Source organism: Schistocerca serialis, chromosome 11, assembly GCF_023864345.2.
Source record: "Schistocerca serialis cubense isolate TAMUIC-IGC-003099 chromosome 11, iqSchSeri2.2, whole genome shotgun sequence".
NCBI lineage: Eukaryota > Metazoa > Arthropoda > Insecta > Orthoptera > Acrididae > Schistocerca > Schistocerca serialis.
In genome coordinates, this window is record NC_064648.1 from 21,537,096 (window position 1) to 21,554,665 (window position 17,570).

Sequence of the window (17,570 nt, forward strand, 5' to 3'; positions counted from 1 at the left end):
CCAAGGGATACAGTAAACCTGAAGTGAAGCATCGGAATCTAAAACTGGACTCACAGGAGAGGTTCAAATCACAGAAAGATAGAGTGTCAGTCCTCTTGTACTTAAGTTGGCATTGTGCATTTTGAATTTAATTCCTATGCAATTTCTCTGTTTCATCGTCAATAAGAAGTCCAAGGTATACAGTAAATTTGAAGTGAAGCGTCGGAATCTAAAACTGGACTCCCAGGAGAGGTTCAAATCAACGAAAGTTAGAGTGTCAGTCCTCTTGTACTTAAGTCGGCATTGTGCCTTTTGTATTACATTCGGATGCAGTATATGTGTTTCTTCGTCAATAAGAAGGTCCAAGGGATACAGTAAACCTGAAGTGAAGCGTCGGAATCTAAAACTGGACTCACAGGAAAGGTTCAAATCATAGAAAGGTAGAGTGTCAGTCCTCTTGTACTTAAGTCGGCATTGTGCCTTTTGAATTAAATTTGGATGCAATTTCTATGTATGTTCGTCAATACGAAGGTCCAAGGGATACAGTAAACCTGAAGTGAAGCATCGGAATACAAAACTGGGCTCACAGGAGAGGTTCAAATCATAGAAAGGTAGAGTGTCAGTCCTCTTGTACTTAAGTCGGCATTGTGCCTTTTGTATTACATTCGGATGCAATATATGTGTTTCATCGTCAATAAGAAGGTCCAAGGGATACAGTAAACCTGAAGGGAAGCATCGGAATCGAAAACTGGACTCACAGGAGAGGTTCAAATCATAGAAAGTTAAGGTATCACTCCTCTTGTACTTAAGTCAGCATTGTGCCTTTTGTATTAATTTCGGATGCAATTACTGTGTTTCATCGTCAATAAGAAGGTCCAAGGGATACAGTAAACCTGAAGTGAAGCATCGGAATCTAAAACTGGACTCACAGGAGAGGTTCAAATCATAGAAAGTTAGAGTGTCAGTCCTCTTGTACTTAAGTCGGCATTGTGCCTTTTGAATTTAATTCCTATGCTATTTCTGTGTTTCATCGTCAATAAGAATGTCCAAGGGATACAGTAAATCAGAAGTGAAGCATCGGAATCTAAAACTGGACTCACAGGGGAGGTTCTAATCATAGAAAATTAGAGTGTCAATCCTCTTGTAATTAAGTCGGCATTGTGCCTTTTGTATTAAGTTTGGATGCAATTTCCGTGTTTCATCGTCAATAAGAAGGTCCAAGGGATACAGTAAACCTGCAGTGAAGCATCGGAATCTAAAACTGGACTCACAGGAGAGGTGCAAATCATTGAAAATTAGAGTGTCAGTCCTCTTGTACTTAAATCGGCATTGTGCCTTTTGTATTAAATTCGGATGCAATTTCTGTGTTTCATCGTCAATATGAAGGTCCAACGGATACAGTAAAACTGAAGGGAAGCATCGGAATCTAAAACTGGATTCACAGGAGAGGTTCAAATCATAGAAAGTTAGAGTGTCAGTCCTCTTGTACTTCAGTCGGCATTGTGCCTTTTGAATTTAATTCCGATGCAATTTCTGTGTTTCATCGTCAATAAAAGGTCCAAGGTATACAGTAAACCTCAAGTGAAGCATCGGAATCCAAAACTGGACTCACAGGATACGTTCAAATCACAGAAAATTAGAGTGTCAGGCCTCTTGTACTTATGTCGGCTTTGTGCCTTTTGTATTTATTTCCGATGCAATATCTGTAATTCATTGTCAGTAAGGAGGTCCCAGTTATACAGTAAACCTGAAGTGAAGCGTCGGAATCTAAAACTGGACTCCCAGGAGAGGTTCAAATCATAGAAAGTTAGAGTGTCAGTCCTCTTGTACTTAAGTAGGCATTGTGCCTTTTGTATTACATTCGGATACAATATCTGTGTTTCATCGTCAATAAGAAGGTCCAAGGGATACAGTAAACCTGAAGTGAAGCATCGGAATCTAACACTGGACTCACAGGAGAGGTTCAAATCATAAAAAGTTGGAGTGTCAGTCCCCTTGTACTTAAGTCGGCATTGTGCCTTTTGAAATTAATTCCGATGCAATTTCTGTGTTTCGTTGTCAAGAAGAAGGTCCAAGGATTACAGTAAACCTGAAGCGAAGCATCGGAATCTAAAACTGGACTCATAGGAGAGGTTCAAATCATTGAAAGTTAGAGTGTCAGTCCTCTTGTACTTAAATCGGCCTTGTGGCTTTTGTATTAAATTCGGATGCAATTTCTGTGTTTCATCGTCAATAAGAAGGTCCAAGGGATACAGTAAACTTGAAGTGAAGCATCGGAACCTAAAACCGGTCTCACATTAGAGGTTCAAATCATAGATAGTAAGAAGTGTCCGTCCGCTAGTACTTAAGTCGGCATTGTGCCTTTTGAATTAAATTTGGATGCAATTTCTGTGTATGTTCGTCAACACGAAGGTACAAGGGATACAGTAAACCTGAAGTGAAGCATCGGAATCTATATCTGGACTCACAGGAGAGGTTCAAATCATAGAAAGTTAAGGTGTCATTCCTCTTGTACTTAAGTCAGCATTGTGCCTTTTGTATTAATTTCGGTTGCAATTACTGTGTTTCATCGTCAATAAGATGGTCCAAGGGATACAGTAAACCTGAAGTGAAGCATCGGAATCTAAAACTGGACTCACAGGAGAGGTTCAAATCATAGAAAGGTAGAGTGTCAGTCCTCTTGTACTTAATTCGGCATTGTGCATTTTGAATTTAATTCCTATGTAATTTCTGTGTTTCATCGTCAATAAGAAGGTCCAAGGTATACAGTAAACCTGAAGTGAAGCGTCGGAATGTAAAACTGGACTCCCAGGAGAGATTCAAATCATAGAAAGTTAGAGTGTCATTCCTCTTGTATTTAAGTCGGCATTGTGCCTTTTGTATTACATTCGGATGCAATATATGTGTTTCATCGTCAATAAGAAGGTCCAAGGGATACAGTAAACCTGAAGTGAAGCATCGGAATCTAACACTGGACTCACAGGAGAGGTTCAAATCATAAAAAGTTGGAGTGTCAGTCCTCTTGTACTTAAGTCGGCATTGTGCCTTTTGAATTTAATTGCGATGCAATTTCTGTGCTTCATCGTCAATAAGAAGGTCCAAGGTATACAGTAAACCTGAAGTGAAGCATCGGAATTTAAAACTGAACTCACAGGAGAGGTTCAAATCATAAAAAGATAGAGTGTCAGTTCTCTTGTACTTAAGTCGGCATTGTGCCTTTTGAATTAAATTTGGATGCAATTTCTGTGTATGTTCGTCAATACGAAGGTCCAAGGGATACAGTAAACCTGAAGTGAAGCATCGGAATCCAAAACTGGACTCACAGGAGAGGTTCAAATCATAGAAAGGTAGAGTGTCAGTCCTCTTGTACTTAAGTCGGCATTGTGCCTTTTGTATTACATTCGGATGCAATATATGTGTTTCATCGTCAATAAGAAGGTCCAAGGGATACAGTAAACCTGAAGGGAAGCATCGGAATCGAAAACTGGACTCACAGGAGAGGTTCAAATCATAGAATGTTAAGGTGTCACTCCTCTTGTACTTAAGTCAGCATTGTGCCTTTTGTATTAATTTCGGATGCAATTACTGTGTTTCATCGTCAATAAGAGGGTCCTAGGGATACAGTAAACCTGAAGTGAATCATCGGAATCTAAAACTGGACTCACAGGAGAGGTTCAAATCATAGAAAGTTAGAGTGTCAGTCCTCTTGTACTTAAGTCGGCATTGTGCCTTTTGAATTTAATTCCTATGCTATTTCTGTGTTTCATCGTCAATAAGAAGGTCCAAGGGATACAGTAAATCAGATGTGAAGCATCGGAATCTAAAACTGGACTCACAGGGGAGGTTCTAATCATAGAAAATTAGAGTGTCAGCCCTCTTGTACTTAAGTCGGCATTGTGCCTTTTGTATTATGTTCGGATGCAATTTCCGTGTTTCATCGTCAATAAGAAGGTCCAAGGGATACAGTAAACCTGCAGTGAAGCATCGGAATCTAAAACCGGACTCACAGGAGAGGTTCAAATCATTGAAAATTAGAGTGTCAGTCCTCTTGTACTTAAATCGGCATTGTGCCTTTTGTATTAAATTCGGATGCAATTTCTGTGTTTCATCGTCTATAAGAAGGTCCAGGGATACAGTAAACCTGAAGCGAAGCATCGGAATCTAAAACTGGACTCACAGGAATGGTTCAAATCATTGAAAGTTAGAGTGTCAGTCCTCTTGTACTTAAATCGGCATTGTGCCTTTTGTATTAAATTCGGATGCAATTTCTGTGTTTCATCGTCAATAAGAAGGTCCAAGGGATACAGTCAACTTGAAGTGAAGCATCGGAACCTAACACCGGTCTCACATTAGAGGTTCAAATCATAGATTGTAAGAAGTGTCAGTCCGCTAGTACTTAAGTCGGCATTGTGCCTTTTGTATTTAATTCGGATGCAATTTCTGTGTTTCATCGTCAATATGAAGGTCCAAGGCATACAGTAAACCTGAAGTGAAGCATCGGAATCTAAAACTGGATTCACAGGAGAGGTTCAAATCATAGAAAGTATGAGTGTCAGTCCTCTTGCACGTAAGTCGGCATTGTGCCTTTTGAATTTAATTCCGTTGCAATTTCTGTGCTTCATCGTCAATAAGAAGGTCCAAGGGATACAGTAAACGTGAAGTGAAGCTTCGGAATCGAAAGCTGGACTCACAGGAGAGGTTCAAATCATAGAAAGTTAAGGTGTCAGTAATCTTGTACTTAAGTCGGCATGGTGCCATTTGATTTTAATTCCTATGCTATTTCTGTGTTTCATCGTCAATAAGAAGGTCCAAGGGCTACAGTAAATCAGAAGTGAAGCATCGGAACCTAAAACTGGACTCACAGGAGAGGTTCTAATCATAGAAAGTAAGAGTGTCAGTCCTCTTGTGCTTAAGTCGGCATTGTGCCTTTTGTATTAAGTTCGGATGCAATTTCTGTGTTTCATCGTCAATAAGAAGGTCCAAGGGATACAGTAAACCTGCAGTGAGGCAACGGAATCTAAAACTGGGCTCACAGGAGAGGTTCAGATCATAGAAAGTTAGAGTGTCAGTCCTCTTGTACTTAAGTTGGCATTGTGATTTTGAATTAAGTTCGGATGCAATTACTGAGTTTCATCGTCAATATGGTCCAAGGGATACAGTAAATCAGAAGTGAAGCATCGGAACCTAAAACTGGACTCACAGGAGAGGTTCTATTCATAGAAAGTAAGAGTGTCAGTCCTCTTGTACTTTAATCGGCATTGTGGCTTTTGTATTAAATTCGGATGCAATTTCTGTGTTTCGTCGGTAATAAGAAGGTCCAAGGTATACAGTAAACCTGAAGTGAAGCATCGGAATCTAAAACTAGATTCATAGGAGAGGTTCAAATCATAGAAAGTTAGAGTGTCAGTCCTCTTGTACTTCAGTCGGCATTGTGCCTTTTGAACTTCATTCCGATGCAATTTCTGTGTTTCATCGTCAATAAGAAGGTCCAAAGGATACAGTAGACCTGATGTGAAGCATGGGAATCCAAAACTGGACTCACAGGACACGTTCAAATCATAGAAAGTTAGAGTGTCAGTCCTCTTGGACATAAGTCGGCATTGTGCCTTTAGTATTTAATTCCGATGCAATATCTGTCTTTCATCGTCAATAAGGAGGTCCAAGGTATACAGTAAACCTGAAGTGAAGCATCGGAATCGAAAAGTGGACTCACAGGAGTGGTTCAAATCATAGAAAGTTAAGGTGTCAGTCCTCTTGTACTTAAGTCGGCATTGTGCCTTTTGTATTAATTTCGGTTGCAATTACTGTGTTTCATCGTCAATAAGATGGTCCAAGGGATACAGTAAACCTGAAGTGAAGCATCGGAATCTAAAACTGGACTCACAGGAGAGGTTCAAATCATAGAAAGATAGAGTGTCAGTCCTCTTGTACTTAAGTTGGCATTGTGCATTTTGAATTTAATTCCTATGCAATTTCTCTGTTTCATCGTCAATAAGAAGGTCCAAGGTATACAGTAAACCTGAAGTGAAGCGTCGGAATCTAAAACTGGACTCCCAGGAGAGGTTCAAATCAACGAAAGTTAGAGTGTCAGTCCTCTTGTACTTAAGTCGGCATTGTGCCTTTTGTATTACATTCGGATGCAATATATGTGTTTCATCGTCAATAAGAAGGTCCAAGGGATACAGTAAACCTGAAGTGAAGCGTCGGAATCTAAAACTGGACTCACAGGAAAGGTTCAAATCATAGAAAGGTAGAGTGTCAGTCCTCTTGTACTTAAGTCGGCATTGTGCCTTTTGAATTAAATTTGGATGCAATTTCTGTGTATGTTCGTCAATACGAAGGTCCAGGGGATACAGTAAACCTGAAGTGAAGCATCGGAATACAAAACTGGGCTCACAGGAGAGGTTCAAATCATAGAAAGGTAGAGTGTCAGTCCTCTTGTACTTAAGTCGGCATTGTGCCTTTTGTATTACATTCGGATGCAATATATGTGTTTCATCGTCAATAAGAATGTCCAAGGGATACAGTAAACCTGAAGGGAAGCATCGGAATCGAAAACTGGACTCACAGGAGAGGTTCAAATCATAGAAAGTTAAGGTGTCACTCCTCTTGTACTTAAGTCAGCATTGTGCCTTTTGTATTAATTTCGGATGCAATTACTGTGTTTCATCGTCAATAAGACGGTCCAAGGGATACAGTAAACCTGAAGTGAAGCATCGGAATCTAAAACTGGACTCACAGGAGAGGTTCAAATCATAGAAAGTTAGAGTGTCAGTCCTCTTGTACTTAAGTCGGCATTGTGCCTTTTGATTTTAATTCCTATGCTATTTCTGTGTTTCATCGTCAATAAGAAGGTCCAAGGGATACAGTAAATCAGAAGTGAAGCATCGGAATCTAAAACTGGACTCACAGGGGAGGTTCTAATCATAGAAAATTAGAGTGACAATCCTCTTGTAATTAAGTCGGCATTGTGCCTTTTGTATTAAGTTCGGACGCAATTTCCGTGTTTCATCGTCAATAAGAAGGTCCAAGGGATACAGTAAACCTGCAGTGAAGCATCAGAATCTAAAACCGGACTCTCAGGAGAGGTTCAAATCATTGAAAATTAGAGTGTCAGTCCTCTTGTACTTAAAACGGCATTGTGCCTTTTGTATTAAATTCGGATGCAATTTCTGTGTTTCATCGTCTATAAGAAGGTCCAAGGGATACAGTAAACCTGAAGCGAAGCATCGGAAACTAAAACTGGACTCACAGGAGAGGTTCAAATCATTGAAAGTTAGAGTGTCAGTCCTCTTGTACTTAAATCGCCATTGTGCCTTTTGTATTAAATTCGGATGCAATTTCTGTGTTTCATCGTCAATAAGAAGGTCCAAGGGATACAGTAAACTTGAAGTGAAGCATCGGAACCTAAAACCGGTCTCACATTAGAGGTTCAAATCATAGATTGTAAGAAGTGTCATTCCGCTAGTACCTAAGTCGGCATTGTGCCTTTTGTATTTAATTCGGATGCAATTTCTGTGTTTAATCGTCAATATGAAGGTCCAACGGATACAGTAAAACAGAAGTGAAGCATCGGAATCTAAAACTGGATTCACAGGAGAGGTTCAAATCATAGAAAGTTAGAGTGTCAGTCCTCTTGTACTTCAGTCGGCATTGTGCCTTTTGAATTTAATTCCGATGCAATTTCTGTGGTTCATCGTCAATAAAAGGTCCAAGGTATACAGTAAACCTCAAGTGAAGCATCGGAATCCAAAACTGGACTCACAGGATACGTTCAAATCACAGATAATTTGAGTCTCAGGCCTCTTGTACTTATGTCGGCTTTGTGCCTTTTGTATTTAATTCCGATGCAATATCTGTAATTCATCGTCAATAAGGAGGTCCCAGTTATACAGTAAACCTGAAGTGAAGCGTCGGAATCTAAAACTGGACTCCCAGGAGAGGTTCAAATCATAGAAAGTTAGAGTGTCAGTCCTCTTGTACTTAAGTCGGCATTGTTCCTTTTGTATTAAATTCGGATGCTATTTCTGTGTTTCATCGTCAATAAGATGGTGCAAGGGATACAGTTAACCTGAAGTGAATCATCGTAATCCAAAACCGGACTCACAGGAGAGGTTCATATCATAGAAAGTTGGAGTTCAGTCCTCTTGTACTTAAGTCGGCATTGTGCCTTTTGAATTTAATTCCGATGCAATATCTGTGCTTCATCGTCAATAAGAAGGTCCAAGGGATACAGTAAACCTGAAGTGAAGCATCGGATTCTGAAACCGGAATCACAGGGGAGGTTCAAATCACAGAAAGTTAGTGTGTCAGTCCTCTTGTACTTTAGTCTGCATTTTGCCTTTTGTATTAAATTCGGATGCAATTTCTGTGTTACATCGTCAATAAGAAGGTCCAAGGGATACAGTAATCTTGAAGTGAAGCATCGGAATCTAAAACTGGACTCACAGGAGTGATTCAAATCATAGAAAGTTAGAGTGTCAGTCCGCTTGTACTTAAGTTGGCATTGTGCCTTTTGAATTTAATTCCGATGCAATATCTGTGCTTCATCCTCAATAAGAAGGTCCAAGGCATACAGTAAACCTGAAGTGAAGCATCGGAATCTAAAACTGGACTCACAGGATAGGTTCAAATCATAGAAAGTTATAGTGGCAGTCCTCTTGTACTTAAGTCGGCATTGTGCCTTTTGTATTAAATTCGAATGCAATTTCTGTGTTTCATCGCCAGTAAGACGGTCCAAGGTATACAGTAAACCTGAAGTGAAGCATCGGAATCTAAAACTGGACTCACAAGAGAGGTTCAAATCATTGAATATTATAGTGTCGGTCCTCTTGTACTTAAGCCAGCATTGTGCCTTTTATATTAAATTCGGATGCAATTTCTGTGTTTAATCATCAATAAGAAGGTCCAAGCTATACAGTAGACCTGAAGTGAAGCATCGGACTCTAAAACTGGACTCACAGGAGAGGTTCAAATCATAGAAAGTTGGAGTGTCAGTCCTCTTGTACTTAACTCGGAATTGTGCCTTTTGTATTAAATTCGATGCAATTTCTGTGTTTCATCGTCAATGAGAAGGTCCAAGAGATACAGTAAGCCTGATGTGAAGCATCGGAATCTAAAACTGGACTCACAGGAGCGGTTCAAATCATAGTAAGTTAGATAGTCAGTCCTCTTGTACTTAAGTCGGCAATGTGCATTTGTATTAAATTCGGATGCAATTTCTGTGTTTCATCGTCCATAAGAAGGTCCAAGGGATACAGTAAACCTGAAGTGAAGCATCGGAATCTGAAACTGGACTCACAGGAGAGGTTCAAATCATAGAAAGTTAGAGTGTCAGTCCTCTTGTACCTAAATCGGCATTGTGCCGTTTTTATTAAATTCGGATGCAATTTCTGGGTTTCATCGTCAATAAGACGGTTCAAGGGATACAGTAAACCTGAAAAGAAGCATCGGAATCTAAAACTGGACTCACAGGAGAGGTTCAAATCATGGAAAGTTAGATAGTCTGTCCTCTTGTACTTAAGTCGGCATTGTGCCCTTTGTTTTAAAGTCGGATGCAATTTCTGTGCTTCATCGTTAATAAGAAGGTCCAAGGGATACAGTGAACCTGTAGTGAAGCATCGGAATACAAAACTGGACTCACAGGAGAGGTTCAAAGCATAGAAAGTTAGAGTGTCAGTCCTCTTGTACTTAAGTCGCCATTGGGTCTTTTGTATTAAATTCGGATGCAATTTCTGTGTTTCATCGTCAATAAGAAGGTCCAAGGGATACAGTAAACCTGAAGTGAAGCTTCGGAATCTAAAACTGGACTCACAGGAGACTTACAAATCATAGAAATTTGGAGTGTCAGTCCTCTTGTACTTTCTTCGGCATTGTGCCTTTTGTATTAAATTCGAATGCAATATCTGTGTTTCATCATCAATTAGAAGGTCAAAGGGATACAGTAAACATGAAGTGAGGCATCGGAATCCGAAAGTGGACTCACAGGAGAGGTAGAAATCATAGAAAGTTAGAGTGTCAGTCCTCTTGTACATAAGTCGGTATTGTACCTTTTGAATTTAATTCCGATGCAATTTCTGTGCTTCATCGTCAATAAGAAGGTCCAAGGGATACAGTAAACTTGAAGTGAAGCATCGGAATCTAAAACTGGACTCACAGGAGAGGTTCAAATCATACAAAGTTAGAGTGTCAGTCCTCTTGTACTTAAGTCGCCAATGTGCCTTTTGTATTTAATTCGGATGCAATTTCTCTGCTTCATCGTCAATAAGTATGTCCAAGGGATACTGTAAACCACAAGTGAAGCATCGGAATTTAAAACTGGACTCAAAGGAGAGGTTCAAATCATAGAAACTTAGAGTGTCAGTCCTCTTGTACTTAAGTCGCCATTGTGCCTTTTGTATTAAATTCGGATGCAATTTCTGTGTTTCATCGTCAATAAGAAGGTCCAATGGATACAGTAAACCTGAAGTGAAGCATCGGAATCTGAAAGTGGGCTCTCAGGAGAGGTTCAAATCATAGAAAGTTAGAGTGTCAGTCCTCTTGTACTTAAGTCGGCATTGTGCCTTTTGAATTTAATTCTGATGCAATTTCTGTGCTTCATCGTCAATAAGAAGGTCCAAGGGATACAGTAAACCACAAGTGAAGCATCGGAATTTAAAACTGGACTCAAAGGAGAGGTTCAAATCATAGAAACTTAGAGTGTCAGTCCTCTTGTACTTAAGTCGGCATTGTACCTTTTGTTTTAAATTCGGATGGAATGTTTGTGTATCATCGTCAATAAGACGGTCCTCGGTATACAGTTAACCTGAAGTGAAGCGTTGGAACCTAAAACTGGACTCACAGGAGAGGTTCAAATCATAGAAAGTTATAGTGTCAGTCCTCTTGTACTTAAGTCGGCATTGTGCCTTTTGAACTTAATTCCGATGCAATATCTGTGCTTCATCGTCGATAAGAAGGTCCAAGGGATACAGAAAACGTGAAGTGAAGCAGCGGAATCTAAAACTGGCCTCACAGGAGAGGTTCAAATCATAGAAAGTTATAGTGTCAGTCCTCTTGTACTTATGTCGGCATTGTGCCTTTTGTATTAAATTCGGATGCAATTTCCGTGTTTCATCGTCAATAAGACGCTCCAAGGTATACAGTAAACCTGAAGTGAAGCAACGGAATCTAAAACTGGACTCAACACAGAGGTTCAAATCATAGATAGTTAGAGTGTCAGTCCTCTTGTACTTATGTCGGCAATGTGCCTTTTGTATTAAATTGAGATGCAATTTCTGTGCTTCATCGTCAATAAGAATGTCCAAGTGATACTGTAAACCTCAAGTGAAGCATCGGAATCTAAAACTGGACGCACAGGAGAGGTTCAAATCATAGAATCTTAGAGGGTCAGTCCTCTTGTACTTAAGTCGCCATTGTGCATTTTGTATTAAATTCGGATGCAATTTCTGTGTTTCCTCGTCAATAAGAAGGTCCAATGGATACAGTAAACCTGAAGTGAAGCATCGGAATCCGAAAGTGGACTCACAGGAGAGGTAGAAATCATAGAAAATTAGAGTGTCAGTCCTCTTGTACATAAGTAGGCATTGTACCTTTTGAATTTAATTCCGATGCAATATCTGTGCTTCATCATCAATAAGAAGGTCCAAGGGATACAGTAAACCTGAAGTGAAGCATCGGAATCTAAAACTGGACTCACAGGGGAGGTTCAAATCATAGAACGTTAGAGTGTCTGTACTCCTGTACTTAAGTCGGCAATGTACCTTTTGTATTAAATTATGATGCAATTTCTGTGTTTCATCGTCAATAAGAACGTCCAAGGGATACAGTAAACCTGAAGTGAAGCATCAGAATCTAAAACTAGACTCACAGCAGAGGTTCAAATCATAGAAAGTTAGAGTGTCAGTCCTCTTGTACTTAAGTCGGCATTGTTCCTTTTGTATTAAATTCGGATGCTATTTCTGTGTTTCATCGTCAATAAGAAGGTGCAAGGGATACAGTTAACCTGAAGTGAATCATCGTAATCCAAAACCGGACTCACAGGAGAGGTTCATATCATAGAAAGTTGGAGTTCAGTCCTCTTGTACTTAAGTCGGCATTGTGCCTTTTGAATTTAATTCCGATGCAATATCTGTGCTTCATCATCAATAAGAAGGTCCAAGGGATACAGTAAACCTGAAGTGAAGCATCGGATTCTGAAACCGGACTCACAGGGGAGGTTCAAATCACAGAAAGTTAGTGTGTCAGTCCTCTTGTACTTTAGTCTGCATTGTGCCTTTTGTATTAAATTCGGATGCAATATCTGTGTTACATCGTCAATAAGAAGGTCCAAGGGATACAGTAAACCTGAAGTGAAGCATCGGAATCTGAAACTGGACTCACAGGAGAGGTTCAAAACATAGAAAGTTAGAGTGTCAGTCCTCTTGTACCTAAATCGGCATTGTGCCGTTTTTATTAAATTCGGATGCAATTTTAGGGTTTCATCGTCAATAAGACGGTTCAAGGGATACAGTAAACCTGAAGTGAAGCATCGGAATCTAAAACTGGACTCACAGGAGAGGTTCAAATCATGGAAACTTAGACAGTCGGTCCTCTTGTACTTAAGTCGGCATTTTGCCCTTTGTTTTAAAGTCGGATGCAATTTCTGCGCTTCATCGTTAATAAGAAATTCCAAGGATACAGTGAACCTGTAGTGAAGCATCGGAATCTGAAACTGGACTCACAGGAGAGGTTCAAATCATGGAAAGTTAGATAGTCAGTCCTCTTGTACTTAAGTCGGCATTGTGCCCTTTGTATTAAAGTCGGATGCAATTTCTGTGTTTTATCGTCAATAAGAAGGTCCAAGGGATACAGTAAACCTGAAGTGAAGCTTCGGAATCTAAAACTGGACTCACAGGAGACTTACAAATCATAGAAATTTGGAGTGTCAGTCCTCTTGTACTTTCTTCGGCATTGTGCCTTTTGTATTAAATTCGAATGCAATTTCTGTGTTTCATCATCAATTAGAAGGTCAAAGGGATACAGTAAACCTGAAGTGAAGCATCGGAACCTAAAACTGGACTCACAGGAGAGATACAAATCATAGAAAGTTAGAGTGTCAGTCCTCTTGTACTTAAGTCGGCTTTATGCCTTTTGAACTTAATTCCGATGCAATATCTGTGCTTCATCGTCGATAAGAAGGTCCAAGGGATACAGTAAACGTGAAGAGAAGCATCGGAATCTAAAACTGGACTCACAGGAGAGGTTCAAATCATAGAAAGTTAGAGTGTCAATCCTCTTGTACTTAAGTCGGCATTGTGCATTTTGTTTTCAATTTGAATGGAATTTTTGTATATCATCGTCAATAAGACGGTCCTCGGTATACAGTAAACCTGAAGTGAAGCATCGGAATCTAAAACTGGACTCACAGGAGAGGTTCAAATCATAGAAAGTTATAGTGGCAGTCCTCTTGTACTTAAGTCGGCATTGTGCCTTTTGTATTAAATTCGGATGCAATTTCTGTGTTTCATCGTCAATAAGACGGTCCAAGGTATACAGTAAAACTGAAGTGAAGCATTGGAATCTAAAACTGGACTCACAAGAGAGGTTCAAATCATTGGATGTTAGAGTGTCGGTCCTCTTGTACTTAAGTCGGCATTGTGCCATTTGTATTAAATTCTGATGCAATTTCTGTGTTTAATTGTCAATAAGAAGGTCCAAGGTATACAGCAGACCTGAAGTGAAGCATCAGAATCTAAAACTGGACTCACAGGAGAGGTTCAAATCATAGAAAGTTAGTGTGTCAGTCCTCTTGTACTTAAGTCGGCATTGTGCCTTTTTTATTAAATTCGATGCAATTTCTGTGTTTCATCGTCAATGAGAAGGTCCAAGGGATACAGTAAATCTGATGTGAAGCATCGGAATCTAAAACTGGACTCAGAGGAGAGGTTCAAATCATAGAAAAAAAGAAAGTCAGTCCTCTTGTACTTAAGTCGGCAATGTGCCTTTTGTATTAAATTCGTATGCAATTTCTGTGTTTCATCGTCAATAAGAAGGTCCAAGGGATACAGTAAACCTGAAGTGAAGCATCGGAATCTGAAACCGGACTCACAGGAGAGGTTCAAATCATAGAAAGTTAGAGTGTCAGTCCCCTTGTACCTAAGTCGGCATTGTGTCGTTTTTATTAAATTCTAATGCAATTTCTGGGTTTCATCGTCAATATGACGGTCCAAGGGATACAGTAAACCTCAAGTGAAGCATCGGAATCTAAAACTGGACTCACAGGAGAGGTTCAAACATAGAAAGTTAGAGTGACAGTCCTCTTGTACTTAAGTCGGCATTGTTCCCTTAGTACTATATTCGGATGCAATATCTGTGTTTCATCGTCAATAAGAAGGTCCAAGAGATACAGTAAACCTGAAGTGAAGCTTCGGAATCTAAAACTGGACTCACAGGAGAGGTTCAAATCATGGAAAGTTAGATAGTCAGTCCTCTTGTACTTAAGTCGGCATTGTGCCCTTTGTATTAAAGTCGGATGCAATTTCTGTGTTTTATCGTCAATAAGAAGGTCCAAGGGATACAGTAAACCTGAAGTGAAGCTTCGGAATCTAAAACTGGACTCACAGGAGACCTACAAATCATAGAAATTTGGAGTGTCAGTCCTCTTGTACTTTCTTCGGCATTGTGCCTTTTGTATTAAATTCGAATGCAATTTCTGTGTTTCATCATCAATTAGAAGGTCAAAGGGATACAGTAAACCTGAAGTGAAGCATCGGAACCTAAAACTGGACTCACAGGAGAGATACAAATCATAGAAAGTTAGAGTGTCAGTCCTCTTGTACTTAAGTCGGCATTATGCCTTTTGAACTTAATTCCGATGCAATATCTGTGCTTCATCGTCGATAAGAAGGTCCAAGGGATACAGTAAACGTGAAGTGAAGCATCGGAATCTAAAACTGGACTCACAGGAGAGGTTCAAATCATAGAAAGTTAGAGTGTCAATCCTCTTGTACTTAAGTCGGCATTGTGCATTTTGTTTTCAATTTGAATGGAATTTTTGTATATCATCGTCAATAAGACGGTCCTCGGTATACAGTAAACCTGAAGTGAAGCATCGGAATCTAAAACTGGACTCACAGGAGAGGTTCAAATCATAGAAAGTTATAGTGGCAGTCCTCTTGTACTTAAGTCGGCATTGTGCCTTTTGTATTAAATTCGGATGCAATTTCTGTGTTTCATCGTCAATAAGACGGTCCAAGGTATACAGTAAAACTGAAGTGAAGCATTGGAATCTAAAACTGGACTCACAAGAGAGGTTCAAATCATTGGATGTTAGAGTGTCGGTCCTCTTGTACTTAAGTCGGCATTGTGCCATTTGTATTAAATTCTGATGCAATTTCTGTGTTTAATTGTCAATAAGAAGGTCCAAGGTATACAGCAGACCTGAAGTGAAGCATCAGAATCTAAAACTGGACTCACAGGAGAGGTTCAAATCATAGAAAGTTAGTGTGTCAGTCCTCTTGTTTTTAAGTCGGCATTGTGCCTTTTTTATTAAATTCGATGCAATTTCTGTGTTTCATCGTCAATGAGAAGGTCCAAGGGATACAGTAAACCTGATGTGAAGCATCGGAATCTAAAACTGGACTCACAGGAGAGGTTCAAATCATAGAAAAAAAGAAAGTCATTCCTCTTGTACTTAAGTCGGCAATGTGCCTTTTGTATTAAATTCGTATGCAATTTCTGTGTTTCATCGTCAATAAGAAGGTCCAAGGGATACAGTAAACCTGAAGTGAAGCATCGGAATCTGAAACCGGACTCACAGGAGAGGTTCAAATCATAGAAAGTTAGAGTGTCAGTCCCCTTGTACCTAAGTCGGCATTGTGTCGTTTTTATTAAATTCTAATGCAATTTCTGGGTTTCATCGTCAATATGACGGTCCAAGGGATACAGTAAACCTCAAGTGAAGCATCGGAATCTAAAACTGGACTCACAGGAGAGGTTCAAATCATAGAAAGTTAGAGTGACAGTCCTCTTGTACTTAAGTCGGCATTGTTCCCTTAGTACTATATTCGGATGCAATATCTGTGTTTCATCGTCAATAAGAAGGTCCAAGAGATACAGTAAACCTGAAGTGAAGCTTCGGAATCTAAAACTGGACTCACAGGAGAGGTTCAAATCATAAAAAGTTAGAGTGTCAGTCCTCTTGTACTTAAATCGGCATTGTGCCTTTTGTATTATATTCGGATGCAATTTCTGTGTTTGATCGTCAATAAGAAGGTCCAAGCTATACAGTAGAGCTGAAGTGAAGCATCGGAATCTAAAACTGGACTCACAGGAGTTGTTCAAATCATAGAAAGTTAGAGTGTCAGTCCTCTTGTACTTAAGTCGGCATTGTGCCTTTTGTATTAATTTCGATGCAATTTCTGTGTTTCATCGTCAATAAGTAGGTCCAAGGGATACAGTAAACCTGATGTGAAGCATCGGAATCTATAACTGCACTCACAGGAGAGGTTCAAATCATTGAAAGTTAGAGTGTCAGTCCTCTTGTACTTAAGTCGGCAATGTGCCTATTGTATTAAATTCGGATGCAATTTCTGTGTTTCATCGTCAATAAAAAGTTCCAAGGGATACAGGAACCCTGAAGTGAAGAATCGGAATCTAAAACTGGACTCACAGGAGAGGTTCAAATCATAGAAATTTATAGTGTCATTTTTTCTTGTACTTATGTCGGCATTGGGCCATTTGTATTAAATTCCGATGCAATTTCTGTGTTTCATCGTTAATAAGAAGGTCCAAGGGATACAGTAAAACCGAAGTGAAGCATCGGAATCTTAAACTGGACTCACAGGAGAGGTTCAAAGCATAGAAACTTAGAATGTCAGTCCTCTTGTACTTAAGTCTTCATTGTGCCTTTTGTATTAAATTCGATGAAATTTCTGTGTTTCATCGTCAATAAAAATGTCCAAGGGATACGGTAAACCTGAAGTGAAGCATCGGAATTTAAAACTGGACTCACAGGAGAGGTTCAAATCATAGAAAGTTAGAGTATCTGTCCTCTTGTACTTCAGTCGGCATTGTGCCATTTTTATTAAATTAGGATGCAATTTCAGGGTTTCATCGTCAATATGACGGTTCAAGGGATACAGTAAACTTGAAGTGAAGCATCGGAACCTAAAACTGGACTCACAGGAGAGATTCAAATCATAGAAAGTTAGAGTGTCAGTCCTCTTGTACTTAAGTCAGCATTGTGCCTTTTGGACTTAATTCCGATGCAATATCTGTGCTTCATCGTCGATAAGAAGGTCCAAGGGATACAGTAAACGTGAAGTGAAGCATCGGAATCTGAAACTGGACTCACAGGAGAGGTTCAAATCATAGCAAGTTATATTGTCAGTCCTATTGTACTTAAGTCGGCATTGTGCCTTTTGTATTAAATTCGGATGCAATTTCCGTGTTTCATCGTCAATAAGACGGTCCAAGGTATACAGTAAACCTGAAGTGAAGGAACGGAATCTAAAACTGGACTCACAGGAGAGATTCACATCATAGAAAGTTAGAGTGTCAGTCCTCTTATACTTAAGTCGGCAATGTGCCGTTTGTATTAAATTGGGATGCAA